Below are 10000 nucleotides of genomic sequence, written 5' to 3' on the forward strand. Positions count from 1 at the left end.
TCACGACACGACACAAGACTGTCCAGCCTTTTACCGCTGCCAAAGTTCTTCAGAAGGTTAAAGTCAGGACAAGCACTAGTAACCGAGGTCACAATCTCTAGAGATTGCCAGTAATTAGCCAAACGACTGACCTGTCTGGTGTTTTGTGTGCTCCTTAGGATTAGTAGGGGCAGGAGATGTTTAAGTGAAAATATGGGGATATACATGTATGTTCAAGCCTATATAATGTATGAATATTCCTCTTAGGCTATCTATTTATCTATGTACAAAATCAATGAATGTTAGAAAAAAGATCCAACCTTTACACTCTGAAGCAGTTCTATGAGCAGTATGCGCCAGTTGCCTTATATCATAGGCAGGGGTGCCGACAAGGGGGACAAAGGGGACAGTTGTCCCGGGCCCAGGGAGAGAGGGGACCCAGAATTGAGTCCTCACTACATTGCATCTATTGGGCTGGGGGGCCCTTACAGATGACCTGGGACCGGCTAACGCTGTCAGCGGCCCTGTCCGTAGGTGTGAGACAGGGCGGATTCACCGGCCACGACAAGATCAAGCGACAGAGAACACTGTGTAGGAGGAGCGATGAGAACGATAGAAGCGACAGAGTATGTCCATTTAAAGTGGAACGCAAGCACTCCAACATTCACACAGGCTGTGACGGCTGTCGCCGAATCGCATAGCTAATTTGCATATTATTCGCTGAAGTCCAAATACAAACTGTCACTCAAGTCGCGCAAATCGCCGCTAGTCGCGCATATCGCTTTTCTCGTGGCGACTCAATACAAAGTAAATTACTTCCGGCGCTGGAATCGCTCATGTCGTGCTTAGTCTATTTGTGCCTTAAGACTCCTAGGCAGACTGAAGTCTTATTGCGTCTCTGACTGACTTACTGCCTGCCTGCTTCCCTGCCTGCCTGCCTGCCTGCCTGCCTGCCTGACTCCCTGCCTCCCTGCCTGCCTGCCTGCCTGCCTGCTTCCCTGCCTGCCTGCCTGCCTGGCTGGCTGACTCCAAGTCCATGGGCGCAGGCATTGCAGCAGGCTGGTTGCTGTTGCTGCCACTGCCACTGCTGCCTTTAATTAAATATGAGCGTTGACGGCCTGGCCACGCTCCAGCTACCTGCTGAATTGCTCCTGTATTTCATCCACTTGTTATTGCTGGATGACGGGCCCGGCCAACCAACCAACCAACCAACCACCGCCGGGTCCACCGACCGACCGACCGACCGGTGGAGGGATTTGTGCTGCCCTGCCTGCATTGCTTTACTTGCCTGGCCTGCCAGTTACACACATAGCACCACCGGCAATCTCTGGAGGCCAAACATCTGGGTGTTATTTTAGCGCTGCACTGTAACGCACCAGTCTCTGTGTTAACCATACATCGCAATGCCATGTTTTTGAGAGTTCACAAATATTTTCATCTTTTGTTTTGTTTTGTTTGTTTCTTTTTTCTATTCTTTTCTTGTGTGTGCGTGTTGGTTTAAAAAAAAAAAAAAAAGCATAGCAAGGCAGTCTAAATATATTTTCCTGCTTCTGGGCTTTCTGTTTATGGCTAAGACATTGATGCAAAACAACAGATTCCCAGATACCCAAAGGCCATGTTCATGTGTTAAAAATTATACGAATGGCAAAAAAATGTAACATGAAAAGCCTATGTGGAAAAAAGGTTCTTTGTCTGTTCATCATCACGCTATCTTTCTCTCTCTCTCTCTCTCTCTCTCTCTCTCTCTCTCACTTGCTCGCTCGCGCTCTCTCTCAGCCTCAATCAAAATAATTTGCACAGAGGAGGCTTGCTGCTTGCATGTCGTGCATTTCAGACAGCACCACATGCAACCGTTAAAGCTATTTATGGCACGTGGTTAACCTATCAATTATGTAAAATATGGAGCCATCCTCTATCTATTGGCCTTAACTCCCTGCTGTTTGTCAGCAACACAGTCTTTATTACATGTCTTGGTGTTGTTTATGGAACACTTGATGACATAAGGAGGAGTCGAACTGCATGCATGCATCACCTCGGCATAAAGGGTTAAACCTCCCTTGTTACCAATGGAGCTGCTTGGTATCCATAGTGTAAGAATTTCTCTCATCGGCCCTGCCGTGGCCATCCGGTAGGGCACTCGCCTGCCATGCGGCGGACCCGGGTCAGATTCCCAGCCCGCCCGGGTCCATTGCCAACCCCTCCCTGTCTCTCTCCCCATTCGCTTCCTGTCTACCTCTCGTACAGTCCTGTCCATAATGAAATCTAAATGACCAAAAAAAAAGAATTTCTCTCATCACCCAAGTAATATGTAAATTTGACTCATCCTGCCCGCATGCATGCCTGCTGTGCAAATAAATTATGTCATGTAACAGGATATCGCATAGTAAAAGTCAAACGACAAAGTTCTCGTAAAGAACTGGTCCCTCCGGGGCCTGTCTATGCAAACCCTCCACTCCTTCAAGAGTGAACTCACACTTAAGTGAAATCAAATCATATGATACAAGCGGGGATGTAATTATTCAAATGCCACAGCTAGCTAACATTGGTTGAGAGACAGTCTGGTCTAAGGCCTGAAGTGACTGGAAAAAGAACAACAGTAGTAGAAGAAGAAGAAGAAGAAGAAGAAGAAGAAGAAGAAGAAGAAGAAGAAGAAGAAGAAGAAGAAGAAGACATGTTGTAGCTGCTGTCACTCACTGGAGTGCGCAGAACACTCTGTCACAAAGCTGACAAGTTAAGTTAGCCACATTGCTTTGGCCAGCTCTGCCAATGACCTGACATCACTAGATAAAGCTATCTCCCTTTCCTTTGTTTTGGCCAACACAATACAATCACACAGCAAAAGGTACCATGGTAACAGCAACATGAAGGTGATACGTGTCTGAAAAAAAGGCCTGGGTATCAGTGATAGCGACATAGCAACAAAGTTGTTGGTCGTCAATCAGCTGCTAAGGGGGAAACAAACTGCACGTTGCCTTTTATACTCATTTAGATGGTGGAAAGCCCATGGCAGGGGGCTTATTCATGCCAGTGTAAATGGCATGAAATCTGGCAATGGAAGTCTTGCATTCATGTCTTATAATCCAGTTAGCTGTAAAGGAATAATAGATTGCCAGTTGCTACCGTAAGTTGGAACGCAATCTTTTCTGGTAACAGTTAACAAATGGCCAAGGTGCCAGGATGGTTTCATATGGTTGCCTTTACAGTAGGAAAAGAAGCATTTTCTTCCTGACAACTTAATGAAGGCACTTCAAAGGTTGAGTCATTGGAAATTCTAATCAGAGAAAATGTAGCAAAGTGGTGCGGTCATCTCACTCAGGTCCTTATTACAGTTTGATTTAGTATATTATTATTCAGAATTTTTTAAAAAGGCCACGACAACTGCGAAAGCATGAATGGGTAACAAATGAGGTGCTAGAGACTGATCGCACTGACCAAAGTTTGCTATTTCATCAGTATTTGTTTATTTATTTGTCCTTCTGCACCCTGTGTTGACAGACGTGTTTTTCTGCAGACCTGCGTGACGGCTCCTGGGTTGTGAAAACAAGCAAGTCCCTGCCACCGCCACTGTTGCGCACTTCCAGGAGGAAATGCAATGGAGGTGGAACTGATGGATTGATGGATGAAGAACTTGCGAGACAAAACCAAGACAGAGGAAACAGGGCCAAGCGTGAGATCCAGTGTCCGGCTTGCTAGTGGCTTTCATGGAGTGTTGTTGTTGTGGTGCCTCTTTTGCTTCCTCCTGGTGATGGTGGTGATGATGGGGTGGGGGTAGGAGGTGGGAGTCCTCCTCCGATGTTCAGATGTATTAATCTGGCCCCCACACATGGGGATGGGGCACTTGTTTGGCTGCCTCCCTCCTGCCAGGGCTGGACTGGGCAATAAAATCAGGCCGGGTATTTTCATCCAAGACTGGTCCACCATGCATTGAGAAAGACAATGAAGCCTCTGACAACATATTTAGTTATCTAATATGAGTTATTTTGACAGCAATACAGGCATAAATAATATTTAAATCCGACACAGAGAGGTTTTCTATAGCGGCATGAGGACTGATACCATTTCATAAAGCAGAAGCATGGGCCAAAATCATCAACAGTCCACCGGGGAAATGCCCTGTGTGCTATATGGCCAGTCCATCCATGGCTCCTGCCCTCAATCACGAATCGTTGGATTGTTGATAAGAACTGAGAGTGGAGGCCCCTTCCGTCTCCATCACCCTGCGCACTAGTCTGCCTTGATCTTAAGTGTGAGGAAATGGCCTGTGTAAAAAGTTATGAAAGGAAAACATGGGAACATTGGTCTCATTGCGGATACACAAAACAAAACTACTATTTGGAAGTTCATTCACGTGGTGCATTTTTTTTTGGTTCGTTTTGTTTTTTGTACGTCTGGAAATCAAGTCTTTGGTGTGATCAGGTTGCAAATTTGGAGCAAGGAATTGGAAATTACATTACCGCCGCCGTCCGCCGATCTTGTGCTGTTCCAAAATATTTCCTGGTTAAGGGGGCTTTCCTTTCTTGTTTAGGGGGCTTGCCTAGCTAAACTTCCCTAAACTTTGGGTTGCATCTCGAAGCGTGCAAATCCCACGGAAATTACACACTTTATTCAGTGAGGAGGCGCTGCTAAGCATTTTCATTCACTTGCACACTCTTACACGCATGGGAAACACTAGGTGCATGCAACTTTGTTGGCAACGGTTGATGTTGACGAAACATGTGAGCGAGAACTTGTCACAATGTCGGAAGTATTAAACACAGCGCATTTAAAGTCGGCCACGAATATGCACAAGATGATGAGCTCGCACCAGTTTGATCTACTAACACACCACGTGTGAGGAGTGACGGGACAGGTGGAGAGGAGGAGCTGAAGTGGGTAGCAGTACAAACTTGTGTAGGGGTGTGAGACAAGGCGCATATACACACGTGAGTGAGTTGTTGGCCAACCAGTTCATGGGCATGTGACCTCAGAGGCGGTCTGCAGACGAGCATCAACGGGGATAAGCAACTGCGGGGGTTGCAAGGTCCGTCTGCAGTCTTCATCCCGCGATAGTTTGACACCATGTGATATGTCACCTGGTCGGCACAACATGACTGAAATTTGGTAAGTTCGACAGGATATATAACAATAATGCAACATTTCCATCCAAAATGCATTGCTGTTAACATGGGCATGTAGCCGTTGCGATATCTTGTATGCACCTACTGTCAGTAGCCAGAACCAGAACAGGTGTTGCCAATTAAGGTTTTCGTTCTCAACTGCCAAATTTATACACAGTGTAGATACAAATGTATATACAGTATGTATTTATGCCAAATTATACAGTGTCCTCCCATAGCTAAGTTAGAATACCATGTATGCTGTTTTTAGATGCGTCCCAGCATCTCTCTAAGAGGGTCTGTGTGTACGTCCGTCCGTCTGCCCGTCCGCCCGTCCGTCTGCCCGTCCGTCCGTCCGTCTGCCTGAAACGCATTCCTTCAATTGTTCCTTCCTGTGTCCCCAAGGTGGCAGAGTTGGCATTTTGGCCTGGAGCAAACGCGTGCCAAAACGTATATGATATGTTACCAAACCGGCAAGGTTAAGCTGATTGCATTGTGAGACAACCGAGGGGGGCATTCAATTTACGGCATTGTTTTGCGTTTGGACAGTGGGAGGCAACTTCGTTCCGTCTCCACAGCACGCCAACACCACTGTGAGTGTCAATTAGTTCACGGTCTTTACTGCCTTATGATACACTTCGGCTCATGAGGATGTCAAACTTGAAGGGGACTTTATCATGTTGTGTATGATAGTGTCGCGTTGTGCTCAGCTATTTTGGTTCGTCAGAAACTCGCGTAAATGAACGATTTAGAAGTCGGCAGGCAGTATTTGACACAGATGTTTGTGTAGAGGGCTAGGGGGTCGGATAGAGGGGCGTTTGCATCGCATAACGCTCCACGACATGGAACCGTAATTAGTTGACAGACGACCAGCAGCGCATACAGCTCTTCCTCTAAACGTGAACCTTAAACGTGGACCTGTAACCTTTGGTTAGCTTTTTTCCTTTCATATTCATAACTTTCATTTTCCTCCGCTTTTCTCCAGTCCACATACTCGGGCTCAGATGAGTATGTAAGAGCCTCTTCTAACATTCTCAGAGTTTGCAAACATTCTGCCACTATGTTTCAGTGAGTAGTCAGTGTGTGCTGCGCACTGAAACATGGTGCTCGAACTACAAGAAAACAGTTGGGCCATTTAACATACTGTGTATTACATATTGCAAGGGAGGTTCATTCGTTTTCTGCTGGCGGGCGCGTGGACCCCACAGGTGATTTCCGTTGCGCTCACAGAGAGCACAGAACGCGCCTTTTGATTCGGAATTGGTTTGCAGTCGTGTGAATTTGGTAAACTCTGGCACTGAAGCTCACTGCTTTGTGCCTTGACGGTGAAAAGCTGGCATTGAAAATTAAGCGCATAATTCACCCAAAGGGTGAACCCATAAGCGCATGATTCACCTAAATGGTTTTATTAATTTATTATTTGACGAAGTTTAGATTCTTTCCCACATGCACATGATGCTGAAATGGTGTGAATCTAAAGTAGGCCCACTAATAATGTCTGGTAATTTGTAATGTAGCCTACTTGATCTATGTGAAATTTGAAATCATAGGGCCTATGGTTCTTTTCCAAATCCAAGCATGATAGGCTTATTATAGCCTAAACTGCAAAAAAATAAAATAAAGCCTTGTCTCGTCATTTCGCTGCCTGCCACATTATTTGGGGTTTCCATGGGCAATATGACCAATGTTCAAAAAACACATCCTCAGGGGGGCGTTGACAGGTTAGGAAGAGGCCAGCGGGGCGTTTGGGAAAAAAAAAAGGTTGGAACTGGCATAGAGGGACGCATCTGTTGTCCGCCTGTCTGCTTTGTTACTAAAGCGGCTAACCTCTAGCAAAAAACATACCCACTTTTTGCATTTTCTGAGAGAATGCAGTCTAGTGTTGTTTAGTTATGAGCAACTAGACTTCTTTTGGAGGGGCTTGAAAAGATGTTTTACCCTGTATCGAATAGGCGTCATCAGATTACCCTTAGTGTAGCCGATAAAGTAATAACTGGCAATAATGTTATATAATGTTATAACTGCCAATATCATAATCATTTGCCAATAATGTCATAAGATGGTTGCGCAAATAACGTAATAACATTTTGCCCATAATGTAAGAGCGTATTACATTATTAAAGCGATAGTTCGGAGTAGAATCACCCTAATGCCATTTGAACCGTGACACCCATCCACCTTTACACCCGAAGTGTTTTCTGCCGCAGGCTTACATCAACAGAGTTGCTGTGTTATTCGATGTTTATTCCGGATAGCTTGACTCAAGCGCATATGGATACTGGGCACCGTCTCCAAACTTTCCCCACAAAAATAACATGTCATGACACCAAACTTCTACAGTATAACAAATGTGGTTTGTACTCACAAAAAGATGAATTTGAAACTTTGTACATAGTCCAGGAGTTTATTAGTAACAACACACGAGACGATTAGCTTTTCTGCTGCTAAACATCTGTAGACGTCACTTCCTCCAGCTGGGACTTTGTTGATGGAAACAAATACACGTGAGTCCGGAAGGCGGAAAACTCAAAAAGACAGCTTGCGCTACAACTAGAAATTAACCACTTCGGATTTAAATTTTACCACGTTTAATAAATAGAAGACGATGCCACACTCGTGCATATATCCTGGCTGTGGACTAAAACACAAACCTTACAATAAGTGGACAGTCCCAGCTGGAGGAAGTGACGTCGACGGATGTTTAGCAGCAGAAAAGCTAATCGTCTCGTGTGTTGTTACTAATAAACTCCTGGACTATGTACAAAGTTTCAAATTCATCTTTTTGTGAGTACAAACCACATTTGTTATACTGTAGAAGTTTGGTGTCATGACATGTTATTTTTGTGGGGAAAGTTTGGAGACGGTGCCCAGGATCCATATGCGCTTGAGTCAAGCTATCCGGAATAAACATCGAATAACACGGCAACTCTGTTGATGTAAGCCTGCGGCAGAAAACACTTCGGGTGTAAAGGTGGATGGGTGTCACGGTTCAAATGGCATTAGGGTGATTCTACTCCGAACCATCGCTTTAACTGGCTATTACATTATTGGCTTTGTAATAAAAGATCTTTGAAAATATAAAAACTTGTCCTAATAATGTAACAATTTGTGCTCCACCCCATTTATTTATGGACAAGAACCACTCCTGGAAAAAGATGTGGAGATAGATATCTTACAGGTACATGGAGACTTCTTCCTACAACAATCACTGGAACACCTTGTACGTTATAGAGCGTGAACTTTTCTGAAATTCTTCAGAACATCGTGTGCCTTTTGCAAGACGACCCGGTCTTTAACCCGTGGCCGACTGCGGTGGTGTTTGGCTGGGGTCGGGACTGCTTGACGGGGGAGGAGCTGTCATCGCCAGGTTCCCCCCTCCGCCGGGTTGTCTGACCTTTGAACCTTCACTTGCATGTTCTCGGGCGGGCGCTCACATGTGCACCGTAATTAGGTCCGCATTGGCCCCACTCAGCGCTCGCTCTTCCTGACTCCACTGGATTGGATGGAGCGCCGAAGAACATCAAGCAGACCAGAGAGAGAGAGACAGATAGACAGAGAGTCAACAAGAGTGACTGTGTAGAACACCGATGCATGAGTGTGACTGACAGCAGTGGTAATGGATGGAGAGAGAGAGAGAGGAAGAGAGAGAGAGAGAGAGAGAATATGTAAGAGAACATGAAAGACAAGAGAGAGAAGCGAACACAGGAGAGAGTGAATGCAAGAGAGAGAGGGAGCATGTACAGGGGATAGAATGATGAAGAGAGAGGTGGTGTGAAAGACAACGTGACAGAGAGCATGAGAGATGGAAGAAAAGAGTGAGAGGGAGAGCTATACTGGGGGAGCGTCATCGATTGTCAGGATGCAGCAGACAAGTGCAGGCGGGCGGCGACAGAGCCAGGTTCAGCGGAGGACGACGAGCGAGCCGCTCATGACATGGTTTCTCCTCTCTTGCCACCCACCCACAGTCCCCTAACCACACCTCTCCACATGTCTACTGCCCCACCTCTCCATCCTCTCCTGTCCCGTGATGACGTCAAAGGGGCCTAGGTCTAGGTCAGGCCACGCCGGCCCTTCTGCACTCATTATTCTGTTTGTTTTGGATCTTCACCAGTGTTTTGTTGGCCTCCGTCCTGGCCATATGGTAACGTTAACTGCATCACTGTGAATTTGGGGCAATGGCTGTCACTAGGTCTCGTACACCACCCCCCTCTCCCCCAATGACCCCCCGCCCCCGTACCCCTTCCCCCCCTCACTTGCACCATGAACTTCACATCATGTATTGTAGCCCCCCCCCCGCCCCTCGTACCCCCAATGAAACCTGTCAGTTAATTCGCTTTCCCCTATGTGTGTTGCTGTGCGTCTGCATGCACATGTGTGTGTGTGTGTGTGTGTGTGTGTGTGTGTGTGTGTGTGTGTGTGTGTGTGTGTGTGTGTGTGTGTGTGTGTGTGTGGTGTGTGTGTGTGTGTGTTAGGGGGGTGGGTGTTACAGTACATGAGTACATGATGTGAAGTTCATGGTGCAAGTGAGGCAGGAAAAAAACATGACTGTTTTCCCACTGAATCGTGCACAGTGCAGACTATTCTTTTTTTTTAAAGACGTTTTTTGGTCTTTTTGACTTTATTTATGTACAGTACAGTGAACATGGTGACAGGAAGCGAGTAGGGAGAGAGAGACAGGGCAGGACCGGCAAAGGATCAGGGCCAGGAATCGAACCCGGGTCGGCCGCATAGTAAACGAGTGCCCTACCGTTAGGCCACGGTAGGGCCCAGTAGAGTATATTCATAGGGATAGCTCTTCTTATGGAGGATAGACATGAATTGGAAACTGCAAAAACAAATTAAGAAATTGAAGAAGAGGCACAAAACAAAGCAAAAGAACATTGGATCCTAAACCTGCGCTGAGACCCACATAATGAAGGGTACGG

The 10000-nt window shown here is 46.1% G+C and overlaps 1 long non-coding RNA gene across 1 annotated transcript in view; it reads right to left on the bottom strand.

The window, feature by feature from the left end:
• Positions 1 to 4920: 4920 nt before the first annotated feature.
• The window catches only part of LOC134446021 (uncharacterized), a 46921-nt gene continuing 41841 nt past the window's right edge, over positions 4921 to 10000 (bottom strand). The window contains exons 3-4 of the long non-coding RNA XR_010034372.1: positions 5329 to 5502; positions 4921 to 5051 (exon numbers count right to left, since the gene is read on the bottom strand). This is a non-coding gene — a long non-coding RNA (uncharacterized LOC134446021). The remainder of the gene's footprint in view (positions 5052 to 5328; positions 5503 to 10000) is intronic.

Source organism: Engraulis encrasicolus, chromosome 3, assembly GCF_034702125.1.
Source record: "Engraulis encrasicolus isolate BLACKSEA-1 chromosome 3, IST_EnEncr_1.0, whole genome shotgun sequence".
Classification (NCBI taxonomy): Eukaryota; Metazoa; Chordata; class Actinopteri; order Clupeiformes; family Engraulidae; genus Engraulis; species Engraulis encrasicolus.